Here is a 14,390-nt window from a genome sequence, read left to right on the forward strand (position 1 = left end):
AGAAGAACAACTTGCAGAGACTCTGTGAAAAGTGCCTGGTGCAACTTGCAGAGACTTTGTGAAATATGCCTAGGCTAAGCCCTTGAGCAGAGGGAAATCCCATGAGGAAGGGTTAAATCCCGAGGCCCATGAGGAAAGAAACCCCGGAACAGAGGGCAAGTGCCTGGGACAATTTGCAGAGACTTTGTGAAGAGTGCTCAGACAACTTGCAGAGACTTTGCCAGAAAGGGGCTGACATCGAGCGAATATATGGGTATGCTTAATTTCCCTTAAAGAAAGAAGGTTGAGAATTCTCCCCAAAATATGTGTAAGGGTTGAGAATTCTCCCTAAAAATATATGTAAATTGTGTGATGTTTAATTCCCCTTAAAGATGTATATGTAAAAAGATGTAAATATGTAAATGTCTATGTAAATGTCTGTGTAAAAAAAAAAAAAAAAAAAAAAAAAAAAAAGGGGGAAATGTAGTGAGACAGGACCAGGTGCCCTGAGTTATTGATGAGTGGGTGTGGGTTCACCTGTGTCTGGCCTCCCTCCTGAGCATGTGCAGGAGCACGGGGCCAATAAGAGAGCAGCTGACACCCACGGAGAGAGCTCTCACTCTTCAGTGAGCATGGAGAAGCCCACAGCTCAAGGAGCCCCAGGAGCAGGCAAGAAGGGGTAGATCCCAGAGCCCCAGGAACAGCCCTAGGACATCGTCCAGGAATGGGCTAAGCCCCGAGGCCTCAGGATCAGCCCTAGGAGCAAGAAGGGCTCCTCCCGCTTCACCTTTGCTTCTGTAAACAGGGTGAAAATCATCTGGGGATTTATTCTGAATTAAGAGATTTTTAATTCAGTTCACTTGCATGACTCTAAACTAAGTTAATGCCATTTGACTTCTCTGAGCAGGAATTGTAGTGCCATGAAGTCAAATAATTCTCAATCATTTTGTTCTTGGTTGCTCCTGGTTGCCTTGTGCCAGAAGAGCTGGTGGTGTCTGCAGGAATTGATGGGGAGTTCTCTCATCCTGGCTGTTGTTCCAGTAATTCAGTTAAACTGGCATCCTATAGCTATAGTACTTTCCCTTTCTGTTAAGAAAACTTTAATCAGAATCTCAAATTAAATTGCTCTGAATCTTAAATTGCAGTTTTGTTACAGTCTGAATGCGTGTTGTCTTCTAGGCTGTCTCTGGCAGGGTTTCTGACTGTGTTAGCACAGGGGAGGGAATGGTTTCTTCTCTTGATAACATGTTGTTTCTCTATGTGCAGCTACAAATGTGAGTTCTTGGTAAGGTGGTAAAATTAGTTGAACTATTTTCTACCCTTTTCTATTTTAATACTTAGAAAAAGCTTTTCCAAATTTCTATTTTGTTGATCTTCTCCACCCACTTTTCATTGCTGGAGAGGGCTAAAAACTGTGATGGGAGAGGTTTTTCTCTTTTGTTTTTCACTCTGGTAACTTCAATAGTCTCATGGAGAGTGCAGAGTCTCAGACAGGCAGACTGATATGGTGAAAAAATGTTAAAGCTGGAGCTGTACCAAGCTACAGGGGAACTTCTTGACCCAGCTTTGCTGCCAGAGTAGTGTTTGTGTAGCTATACCATTAATGTGTTGTTTATTCCCACGTTGTACAAAACTTACTAGGTAGCTGGCAGGTAATAAAGCAAGCTGATTAAAAAATAAGGGACTGGCATGTTCCCAAAATGCAGAGATAGGGCTATTCTGGGAAGTTGCTACAAGGACAGAATCTACCTCCCATGGGTATGTTCAGCTATTAAAAAGCATCTGTGTACGTTTATGTGGTTTTGGTTTGTTCCTGTAGCTCAGAGGGAGGATCCCTAGGTACAATTTAGGGATACCCAAGATTGATGAAATGGCTGTGACTAACTCTTAATTATCACTGCCATTAACAGCCCTCTGGGAGTCACCCGGGAGCAGAAGATTGCTGGCAGGCAAGGCATCTGTCTCATTCCTGGTGTTCCTCATATGCTGGTGACAGTCTGGATGGGACCACTCAGATTTGGCTCTGAAAATTAAGAACCTTTCAGCATGTATGCACTTGGTTATTGGAAGACTCCAGTGGAAGACAGACCTGAGCCCAGTTTAAGATGACTTATACATGACTTCTATATATGAAGTTAATGGTGATCAAGTTTATTTTCAGAGCTGTTCAGCCATGACCAAGCTGGACTTTTAGATGGTGGGGTACAGCAGACCTTGAGCACAGCATCAGTAGATATTCTCTGGTGTAGTACAGCTCCTGGGGAGATGGTTTCATGGCAACACACACTGACCCATATTGGTGCTGGAGTGGTTCTGTCCTCTCCCCACTTTCGGCCAGTGCTCTCACTAGTGCTGGTAATGCAGGGACCTGAACTGTCCAGACATTAACTCTGAACAAAAATTACTAATTTTTTAGATGGATTAGTTCCCTTGACCTGTTCACTGTGCATCTTGGGCTGACTTAAAGTCTTTGAAATTGTGCCAAATGATTAAAGGGTGCTGTTGACCTTTCAGCTCCCTGTTAAGAGCACAAACATTGGTTGAGTTGCTGTGTCTTGGCTTTGTTTATGAGCCAGATTAAAGCTCTGTTTGCTTCTTAGGTCTAAAAAATATAAAGAGCAAGTTTTATTCTGGTCACTGAGAGGTTTAGAGCAAGTATAGCTACTTCTCCGTCTCAAAATTCACCTCATGATTTCACCAAATTAAATTTTGACTGCTTTGTTTCTATTGCAGTCATCACTCCTGGGGATGCACTGTGCAAGAAAATAGCCCTCTCTGAATGAATCCAGGCCATGCACAACCTTTACAAGATGCTCTTCTTGACTGGTTGTGTTTGTATCAGAGGTGGGTAAGGAGGATTTAATTGGCCACCAACCTCCTCAGATGGTATTATTGAGGCATCTGTAAGCACTAATTCCCTGATCCATTCTTTCCAAGACCATGACCTAGGACTTCCTTTCCTGGGATGAAATGTGATTTTGGATGAGCCAGGCCCCCAGCCGTGTCCTGAGCATCACCGTGATGGTGCCCTGGCCCTGCTGCCCTCACTGTGCTCCCTGGGTGACACCTTGGGGCCCCTGAGGGACCCTGACACTGCCCCTGTCTTGAAGGGGCTGCCCCTGCCCTGTGAGTGGTGAGGTTCCCCCCTCTCCCTGACAGTGAGGCTGTGATTTTTTCTCTGGGATGTTTGGTGCTTTCAGCTTAATAACTATTTCTTCCCATTAACCTTCTGGGGTATGTATGTGTCCTTGCTTGTCACTATAGCTTGCACATTTTTGACCACTTGCTTTTTTTCCATAAACTTGGAGGTAGTCTTGATGCAATCTGTAGCTTGTGCTCCTGGGGAAACCTCGGGTGACATGGGGGGACTTGAGATCCAGTTACACTCACCCCACCGGGGCTGCTGGAGGTGGTGCTGGGTGGCTGGTCCTGCCACCAACCCTTGGCCATGAGACAGGCATGGAGGCCATCCTGCCAACCATCTGCCAGATGTACAAATCTTAAAAGAGAAAGAGAGTAAAGATTTGTAACAGCCTTGCCTCAAAATAAAGGTAAAAAAAAAAAAAAAAAATAATGCAGACCTTTTTTCTTTTGCTTTGTGCTGCTTTGAGGTTGGGGAGAACTAGAAATATTGAAAACCATTTCAAAGTGATCCCTGAAGTTTGAAAAAGTAATTTTCATCTGCTTGTTGCAATGACTCCTGGATGTATCTAGCTCTAGTGGGGTTTTTTTGCCTGTAAAATATGTTCCTGTTACTTCTGCTTTCTTTATTTAAGAACACATATATTCTATCTATGTCTAATTAGAAACGAGAGTTGGGAAGTGGTGCATGATTTTTTTTCATGATATGCAGAGACTGAATAACTCATAAAGGGTTGTCTAGACTCATTTTTTGTAAAGCTGCTCAAGATGCAATGCATGTTTTTTCTCAGTTTTTGTAATCAAATTTCAATAAATCTCCAAGTGTGCAGTGCATGGTAAGTTTGAATTCCAGCTTCTGTAAAGGTTAAAAAGTAACCGGTGCCTTGTTTGGGGACAGAGATGATCAAGGAAATAGTTTAGTGTTCTGCAGGATGGGCATCACTTTGAGGAAAAAACTTTTTTTTCTATCTTATTTTATTGCAGAGGCTTCAGTTTATGTTGGGAGAACAGTGGTAAGGGGTTATGAGGGCTGCAGCTCAGCCGTTCCAGAAATGGAAATCAGAAACCACCATCACCATAGCTTCAGTTCCTGTGTTGCCCAGTCTCTGGTTTGGAGAGGAGAGGAGAGAAAAAGGAAAGGAAAAAGGAAAGAAAAAGGAAAAGGAAAAAGGAAAAGAAAAAAGAAAGAAAAAAGCAAAAAAGGAAAGGAAAAAAGGAAAAGGGAAAGGAAAAAGGAAGGGAAAGGAAAAAGGAAGGGAAAAAAGAAATGAGAGGAAAAAGGAAAGGAAAAAGGAAAGGAAAAAAGAAAGGAAAGGAAAAAGAAAAGGGAAAAGGAAAAAAAAGAAACGAAAAAGGAAAGGAAAGGAGAAAGGAACAAGGAAAGGAAAGGAGAAAGGAAAAAGGAAAGGAAAGGGAAAAGAAGGAAAGGAAAAAAGGAAAAAGGAAAAGGCAAAGGAAAAAGGAAGGGAAAAAAGAAATGAAAGGAAAAAGGAAAGGAAAAAGGAAAGAAAAGGGAAAAGGAAAAAGAAAAGGAAAAAGGAAAGGAAAAAAGTAAAATTGATACACATGTATCTTTTTTCTCCTGTATAAATGGTCAAGTTAAAGAAAGCATGCTGAGAGCTAACTGCTGGTTAGAAGAACTCCATCAGCTCTCATGGGCTCTCGCGAGGATTAATTAGTTAATGGTCAAAAAGAAAAAAAAAAAAGCTTTGAAGATGAAAAGAACTAGAAGTATTGTTTATTGAAAGAGCTTAACATAGCTCCTGCTGTTCTGAGTGAAGGAGGGAAGGGGGGGAGAGAAGGGAAAGTGCTCAGCCATGGCTGTGGGTGCAGAGGTGCCACTAGGCAGGGGCAGTGGGGGTGAGGGGGGCATCAGGAACAAGCAAGGTGCTGCGGGGGCACAGGGGTCTTGCTTTAATGCTAAGCTTGCTCTACATTTTGGAAAGCAGGCACAAGACAGTCTAAGCTTTTTCAAAGAGAAAAATCCTGTTTCATCTGAGCTAAGCTTTGCCCACGGTGGACTCACTTGTCACTGAGTGTTCTCTCTTTACCTCTTGAGGCTGCATTTTAAGCAAACAAAACTGAACACTGACTTACAGGTGGGAGACGCATGAATACTTTCTGTGGTAATTGCCATCAGAGACACTCTTGACTTCCCCTTTTCTTTCCTCCTAGGAGAAATTCTGATGGATGAGCTGAAGCGAGCAGTGATGTGTTCGGATGAGTCACCTCCCATGGAGTTGTGATATATTGAGGAACCTCAGGCTGGGTTGTTCATCAATATTATATCGTGACGTAAGAGTTGACTTCCCAATGTATTGTTTTGAAGGTTTTAATAGAAGTCTAAGCATACAGAGCCCATTACAGGCAGTAATATTCTGGAAAATGTGCCTCCTATGTATGACAGAGTGAAAGAGGAGACATGAGGTTAGGGAGAGAAGTGCCATGACACCACTGAGGGGGAGATAAATGCAGGAGATGATTAATAGATGTGCATTGGAATGAAAGAGGTGAGGAGTACTTTATCACATGGGGTAGGACAAGACAAGTGGAGGAAGCAGAAGCCTCCTTCCAGGTTTTTCTCAAAGGCTTGAGAAATGGAGTGTAGAAAAGGATAAGTCATAGGAGTATGTATACAAGGAGTCGCACAGACAAAACGATGGGCAATGGGCACAAGTTGCTTCTGGTGAGATTCCATTTGAACACAAGAGGAAAGCTTTTCACTGTGACATCAGTCAGATGTTGGAATGGTCTCCCAGGGGAAGTGGTGGACTCCCTCACTTTGGAAAGCTTTAAGTCCCAGCTCGACAGGATGCTGGGACATATCATCTAAACAATAATATTAGGAGGATGGACCAGACGATCCTTGAGGTCCCTTCCAACCTGACATTCTATGATTTTATGTGTCCAGACAGGTGAAGGGACCAAGTCCAGTCCTGTTCTTAGGTTGTCTTTCTGCAGAAAATGGGAGGGTGTGTATAGCTAGCACATAGAGCAGATCTGCCTTGGGTAAAGAATTAGGACACAGCAAATTTGTTCTCCTGGCCCATGGGGAGTTTCTGCACCTGATACTATTTCTCCCACTTAGAGAAACACAGAAATTACTAATAATAATTCTTAAGACCCAGGAATTTATAACTGAGTTACAGGTGAATATACAACAAAAGTATTTGATGATGAGCCTGTCTGTGATGGTTGGTGAATGATTAATAGTTTTGGTATTAAAACTGGATTGTGACCAGTGACAAGGATTTAATTATGTTCAATCTGGGCAAGTAAAAATTATCCTAATATCACTCTAAATATTTGGCACTACCCAGGCAATCCTCCAAGCACCACAGGGACACCGAGTACAGAAATCATTCAAAGGAAAAATGCAGAAAGAAAGCATAAAGAAAAATAGGATTTATTTCAGATGAATAGTCAAAAAAAATGCAGTATTCCATTGTCAAGATATAAAGCAGCTTTGCTGGAACCCCTGGCTTGCTTTGGCAATATAACAAAGGTTGGAATTAGGTATTAAAAAGCACTGTAAAAAAATGGACAAGAAAATAAATAGCAATTGTTACTGTTCTGAAGTTGTAGAACATAGAAAAGTGATGAGGAATTTAATGCCCTGCAAAACTGAGAACACAAAGAAGTTTATTTGTTGTATATATAAATCTATTAGGAATTTTGGTAATTGTACATGCATGTCCTCAGGAGAAGGGAATAATAAGAATGATTGTGCAGAAAAATCAGATGTATTCAATGAATCATTCTGTTTTCTCTTTGGAAAGTATCAGACTGATATACTTGTACTGCCTAAGGGTGAAAATGTATTTTCTAAGTCATTAGTAACTTAAAATGCTAGTTTATACTCTGCAGGCTCACAGAGGCTGCTGCCAGGTATCCTAAAGGCACTGACTAAGAAGCTCTTTCCCCTCTATGTTTAAAATTTGGATTATTGAGACCTCTAGAAGTGATATTTTAAAGCCTCTGAAGTATTCAAAGAGGACTAGCAAAGGAGGGTGTAGCAAAGTTCTTGAAAGCCAGAGCTTAATTCTGTCTTTGGTGTCCAGAGTGGCCACATGGTCTTCTCATCCTCCCTCACTTCTTTCCTCTTCAGCCATACAAACTAGGTAAATATATAGATCTAAGGACAGTTTATATGAATCTGGCTTAAATCAGAGATAAAGGACTCGTGGAACCACTCAGAATGTGGAGCTGTGTCCCTGTGCTTGGAGGCAGGTGGTCTTTAGACACTTTGTGACACATCTCAAGCCCACAGTCGTGTATGAGAGGAGAGAAAGACTTAATCCAAGCTTCAGCCACGTCCCACTTCAGCACAACAGGAGAGATTTCATTAGATGATAATTCCTGGATCATCTCTAGTAAGTGGGTGATCCATAACGCTATAGAGGAAGGCAAAAAGAGACAGCTAAAACTATCCCTGCCAGTCTTGCCATGGGAGAAGACAACATCTTCTTTTCAATGGATAGTATCTTGCATAAATAAAATACTGAATAAAAATTGGCAAATTTTGAAAAATACGATGCAGCATGGAGCAATCAGTGAAGGAAGATACTCATGAATGTTACATTCTTGCTTAGAACATTTACAAGCATATTGGAGAGGTGCTCTGCCAAAGACTGAAGAAGAGGCAGCCCTTCAGAGAGATCAGGAATATTAAACAGGGTCCATTTAAATTTAATGCATTTTAATATGAGAAGAAACAAGAGTACGTGACTAGAACCACAGAACAATATAAACAGAATAAGGGGGAAAGGAAACCAGTGATTCTGGAAAAGAGAGAGAGGGGGCATTTAATCAGTGTGAGGGTCCCTGTGATGACAGGAAAGTTTGTGTGCGCCTTTTATGTATAGAAGGAGGAATGCATGGAAGCAGCAAGGTCATTTTCTGTGTAAGCACAAGAGGCAGAACCTGAAAATTGTTTCCATTTCATCCTTAAAAAAACCACTCTAAAATTGTAGATTTTGAGGAAGAAAGCAATACTGATTACTCAAGAGGAAAAGAAAAAGCTTTATAATGAGACAATTGCACATCAGGTTGTTCTTTATACTGAAGACTGGGAAGTGATTTGATTAGCGTAGAAATCCTTCATAATAAAAACAAATTGATACAATAAAAGCTCCTTGATTAAGCAAAGAAAAGCACAGGAACTAATAGCTAGAAGTTAAATGATAAAAGATTAAATTAAATATTAGTTGACAATTTTTTACTACTATATTTATTTATAATTTAGCTCTTAATAACAGCCAAATAAATATTAATACGAGGGAACCGAACACAAAGCAACAAGACTGGGACATCTTCAGATGGAGAGCAGATGTATTTTGGGGTGACAATCTTTAGCCAGCTGTGACCAAGTCTGCTTAACAGGGTCGAAATACAGCAGTCTTCCAAGTGCAGGCTACAGCCAAAGATTCTTTCTCTCCAAAAGTTTAAGAACTGTGTTATACCTAACATAAGCAGTTGGGAAATACTCTTTCCCTCCTTTGGCAGTGTCCTAAAACACATTGTCTGCACCTCTTTTTCAAGTGCACAGATACATCTAGTTACAAATTATCATCAGATAAATGTGTGTGTGTGAGTTTTAATTATTATTAGCATTAATTGAACTGATACCAGGCTTTCTTATGATAGTATGAAGTCCACTGACCATCTTTTCGAGCCAAACTCCTCTTAATTCAGTAGTGCATGGAAAAGGAACACAGTCCAGTTCCTTTTGTGGCTATATTTTGCAAGGTAATGAAAGTAAATATGAAAGATGCCAGAAAAAAAGACAGGTATTAGGATTTTTCTAACAAATGAGAAAAGAAGTCCAGAGAGGCTCATTCCTCAGGATCTGTGAGACATGCAAAATTGGTAAGGATTCTAGTGCTGTATGAAAGCTGTTTCACCTGTCTGTTTCTGAGAAGCAGAATAAAAATCAGTTCTCCTATGCAGGACCTAAAGGACTATAGACCTAGTTATTGCAGGGTAGCTATCCAACTTTTTTGCTCAGAGGCAAAATTGTCTGGTACTGCACAAGCAGAGTTGCATCTGGTCTTACAGATGGGTAAAATTTAAAACCTGGTAAAATATGATGAAATAAAGCTCACTCAGCCTTCTTGATCTCCTTTGCGTTCTGCCATCTTTACTATGTTAATTACGTGTCTGTCTTTACATTAGCAGGCCCAGTCCTCCACCATATCCATTGCTTTGACTTGAAGAGTCTCTGTGCTTGTTTTTTGTTTGTTTTCCTTTGGTGATAGCTATGGCTTAAGCATCTGTTTGGACAGCTTTTGATCTCCAGTAGTTAAACATCCTCTGACTTGTCTTCAGCTGTCACATTTCAGGTCCTTCCACAAGACACACGCATCATGCACTACTTAAAATTTTGTTCAGCTTGTTAGCTATTTAAGTGTAACTTAATTGTATGCCAGATGCTCTTCAGTATGAGAAATGCTTTGCTTGCACACCCCCATCTGTGTGTGACTCTCTCCTTTTAAATCTTCTTTCTGCAGCAGACTTCCTCAGACAGACCTAATTGCTACATGGCCCTGAGGAACTCACCATTCAGCATTCACTCTCATCCAGGCTACACAGCTTGACTGCCACTTTACACACTGCCACCAAGCCACAGCCCAGAAGACACATTGTAGGGTGAGTAGAGTGGCATATTGGTGGGGTCACTAACAGATTGCTACATGGAGGTCCTTGAAGGCTCTGAGGAGCTTTGGGGAAGATGAAGTTCAGCCTGTGAAGCACCCACTTGCACAGTAGAATCTTTTAGCTCTCAAGCATGTGGACAGTATCAGCTGCCGTAGACACTGATTTCTCTGAACATTTCTTTGCCCTTGGCAACATCACCATCATGATATATTAAATACATTTGCAAAGCATCCTTTCCCTTCAGACTTTAACCAATGTAGTGTCTTTCTCCATATGCTTTCCCAACTGGAAAGAAAAATCTTCTCTTCCTAGATTGATCTACCTAAGGAAAAGGAGTGCTGCTTCTTGCTTATTAGGATTCAGATCTCTTCTAGATTTTTGGTTTAAGCTCATCTCATCTATGTAATTTTCTGGGGGAGTGACTGAGAAAAAAAAATGGGAGATAGAAAGGATATTTTAGGCAGCTGTTCAGCAACCTGTGAAATAATTTGAGGTCTTAAACCCACAGGTGTCCATGTCACATGCTCTCCATCACTATTTATAACCTTTTTGGCATTACAAGCAAAAAGAGCAGGAAAGTGCTAGGAGATGAAGCCAGCTATTTTCCTGTGCCTTGAATTGATACTCCACTTGGTGGGCAAAGTTTCTGGGAATCAATATTTTGAAAGCTATGTACAGGGAGACAGCACCTTTATACCCCCACACTGTACCTGATTTTGAAGGGAAGGGGTAAAAAGGACTTTCAGACTACTAATCACTTACTGCAAAGCCCTTCATAAGAACTGCAACCAATTCTGAAAATGCTTCTTCCTAAAATATCTCAGAAAGAATTTTTTTTAAGTTATATGCGGCAAAAAATTAATGTATAAAGAGTTCATATGTGGGATTTCACATTAAATTTTAAAGCTGAAGCAGTGCTAGACTCTGTGTGAGAGTAATTTCATTAATTTTATTCAGTAGATGATTCTATCGGATATAACTTTTACATCTGCATTAGATTTAGTGAACTGTAAACTTAAGTGGTAAATTGGTGAGGTAGTATCTTATAAATTATGAAAAATGAACATTAGTTGCAATACCTCGTATGAGTCTGCTTACTGTGGATAGCTGAACAAAGCTGCCATTTTCAACCAGGTGAATCTCGAAGCTGAACAGGTGATTACATTTTGTTTACATGGAAATCAGATCCATGCTTGACAGTGCATTTGGCTATTTACAGGCTGTGTTGCTGAAGAAAAATATCATTACCAGTGTGACCAGAATCAAGAAATATAACATTGGTATGTAGGATACATATTTTTCAATAGTTATTTTCTGTGTATTGAGGCTTTATTTTTTCTCTACATAAGCTGTCGTTTAGAAACCCAGAGTCCACTGCCCACCCTAATGAAGTGCTGTTCCCTATCTTCTTCCACCTCTCTTTCAAAAGGAGAAGGCTATACCTAAAAATAGGGCTAACACCAAGGTTAGTCCAGACTCCCAGAGTGGAAGGTGGAATTCATCAGGGTGTAAATCTAGGGGATGCTGTAGGAAGGCCAGGTAAGACTTGTGTGGCAGTGTACACAAGTCTTATGGGTAGCAGTCCCCATCCGTGTCTGCCATGTGTTACAAACAAGAGGAAAGCTTAGAAAGGAAGGTGGGAATAAAAAGCCACTTATCTCTAATAAAATAGCTTTTAAATCCTCCTCCCACTCTTTAATCAGATAAAGGTATATGCATCAAGGACAATTGATAGTGAGTTTTGAACTATTCTGCATTAAATTTTACTTCCCTCTTTCTTGCAATTAGTCTAGTTACCTAAATGCTTTGCAGATAAGTGCACTATGGAAACCAGCTATATTAGTTATATTGTGTGGTTCATAACACATGGCTTAGATAAAAATGGTCCTTGCTCCAGATTACTCTATGTCAAAAATATTCTTCTTCTGTGTAAGAAAGTCACATTACTCAATGGTAACAAAGTGCTTGTGTTTTGTGCCGAGTTGTCTTGCTTGGAGAAGAATGACTGTCCCCTAGTGATGGAGAGTGCCACTGCAATTTTTCCATGACTGACATTCCTGCATCTCTCCCGGGCTACAAGACCACGGATTGCCACAGTGCTGTTCTGGTGGGTATTTTGCTGGACTGGCTGGGTTCTGTGGAGCCTGCATGGGGAGAGAGGTTTGGGGTGAGAAGAGTGATGTTTGCTCGCTTTTGCAGTTGGATAATAATCATTCTTGGGTCCTTCAGGTGTGGAACTTTCTCACAGGTGGTGTTTCCCTTCAAGAGTTCAGCTGGCTCTCCCAAACAGCAGCTGTGCCACAGCATCACAAAGCCAGCAAGCTTTACTGGTGTTCCCCTGATAGAGAGGCAGAAAGGAAAGGTGATAAGAACTCAGTGAATTTTGAACACCCCCTCTTCCTCCTTCTGGAAGAGAAAGGCCATGCAGTGTTAATGCCCACTGTGTCCAGCAGAGTGGATGCAAAGATTAAGTTGTAGAACAGACACTACTGTCACCATCACTGGGGAAATCACAGTAATGTAGTTTGTGGATAACTGTAAGTGCAGCATAATCATTGTACTGCTACACCGTCCATAGTGTCTCTATATTGAAACACCAGGAACACAGAATCATAGAATATGCCAAGTTGGAAGGGACCCATCAGGATCAAGTCCAACTCCTGTTCCTGTGTAGGGAACCCCCTGAACCATGTGCCTGAGAGTGTTATCCAAACACTTCTGGAACTCAGGCAGACTTGGTGCTGTGACACCTTCCCTGAGGAGCCTTTTCCACAGCTCAACTGCCCTCTGGCTGAAAAACCTTTTCCTGATATCTAACCAAAACCTCCCCTGATTCAGCTTTCTACCATTCCCCCAAGTCCTTTCTTCAGTCACAGGAGTGAAGAAATTGGTGCCATTCCCATCTCTCCCCCTCACAAGGAAGCCATATACTACAATGAGGTCACTGCTCAGCCTCCTTTTCTCCAAACTCAGCAATCCAAGTGACCTCAGCTGCTACTCAAAAGACATCCCCTCCAGACCCTTCACCATCCTTGCTGCTCTCCTTTGGATGATCTCCAACAGTTTGATGTCCTTTTGATACTGTGGTGCTCAAAAGTGCACACAGTACCCGAGGTGAGTACCAGTGCTGAGTAGAGTGGGACAATCACCTCCCTTGCCATCCACATTAGCATTTTGGTTTGGATCAGAAGTTCACTTTAAGGTGAATGACTTCATCATCCCTGTCTGCCAGGCATTGTTTCCCCTTGCCAAGTGGTGTGACAGCACACAAGCTGAATTCCTGTCAGCTGAAACTTAACCGGAGGATGCACTCCAGCAGCTAGTGGGTGGTTAGTCCACAGGAGCAAGCTACAGTAAATCAAAACCTCACCAAAAAATGTATAACCTGAACTTTCAGTCCTTCAAACCAACTACTTCCTCTTTATGTCCTCTTCTGTTGGGCTTCTCTACTTACATTTCTCAGAAGCATGTATTAGAAGTTAACCATGTTTACCCAGTCTTCCACAGGGACTTGTTTGGATTTGCTGATTTACATGTTTTATTGACCAGCTTTCTGTTGTTTCTATCTTGGTTTTGTTTTGTTTTTTTTTCATCTTTTTTATTCCTACTTCCTCCTTTTGCTGAGAGAGTCCAGTCAGGATAGGAATCAGAAAAATTCTACTCACTGTGGGGCTATATGTAAGTGAAAGTTGAGTTTTAATAAAATGAGACTGGCTGTGAGAATAATTAATTTCTTCTCCACCTTTAGTAGGATTTTCTCTGGCTTTGCAAAATCTGTGCATACTTTCTGACTTGATACACCTTGTATTTTCTGCACCAATGTGCAGAATAACGTGTTATAACAATTAAGCTGGGGATAATCTCCATCAATCTTCATAATAATCTTCTGTTGTATTTTAACAAATGGGAAATAAAACAGCCTAACTCTTGTGCAGATGTCCTTTCAAAGTTCTAAATGACATAACGCAGTCTAATGACTCTAAACTGCCTACAAATGCACGTGAAGTAATGAGTATGTAAAAACAGAATGCACTTGTTTCAGCTGCCAAAATTTTTGAAACAGGCAGAAAAAGCCCTTTTGTGAAGGGGTGGAAAATCAGTTTGTTTATGTGTTATAATCTTTCTATAGAAGGACTGGGAAGGATGACTTAATTGAATCCTTCATAGAGGCATATCTTAGTCTTTACCTACTCTGTTATACAATTTACCATAGGAGGAAGAGATGGTTACAGCCCAGGCAACAGAGATATAGCATGGACACAGAGAGACAGGCTTTCTCTGAAGATATGATAGGGCTTATAGCCACAGATATAGCATTCTCTAAATACCATCATGCTGTCTTCAACAGTGAGTGGAATCAAAAAAATAATCCTCTCATAAGCAAAAGACTCATTTGTATTACCCAACAAAATTAACCAAAACTAAATGTTAATTTCATGTTTTCATGGTTTCTAAATATGTCCCTCATTAATTTCCCCTGTCAGATATTTCTTGGATAACTTGTGATGTTCACTGGGGAATGACTAAAACATTTTATACATGATCTCAGAATCATCAGAGTTGGAAGGGACCTCTAGAGATCATCTAGTCCAACTCTCCCACTAAAGCAGAAT

The sequence above is a fragment of the Calypte anna genome, chromosome 1 (genome assembly GCF_003957555.1).
Source record: "Calypte anna isolate BGI_N300 chromosome 1, bCalAnn1_v1.p, whole genome shotgun sequence".
NCBI classification, from domain to species: Eukaryota; Metazoa; Chordata; class Aves; order Apodiformes; family Trochilidae; genus Calypte; species Calypte anna.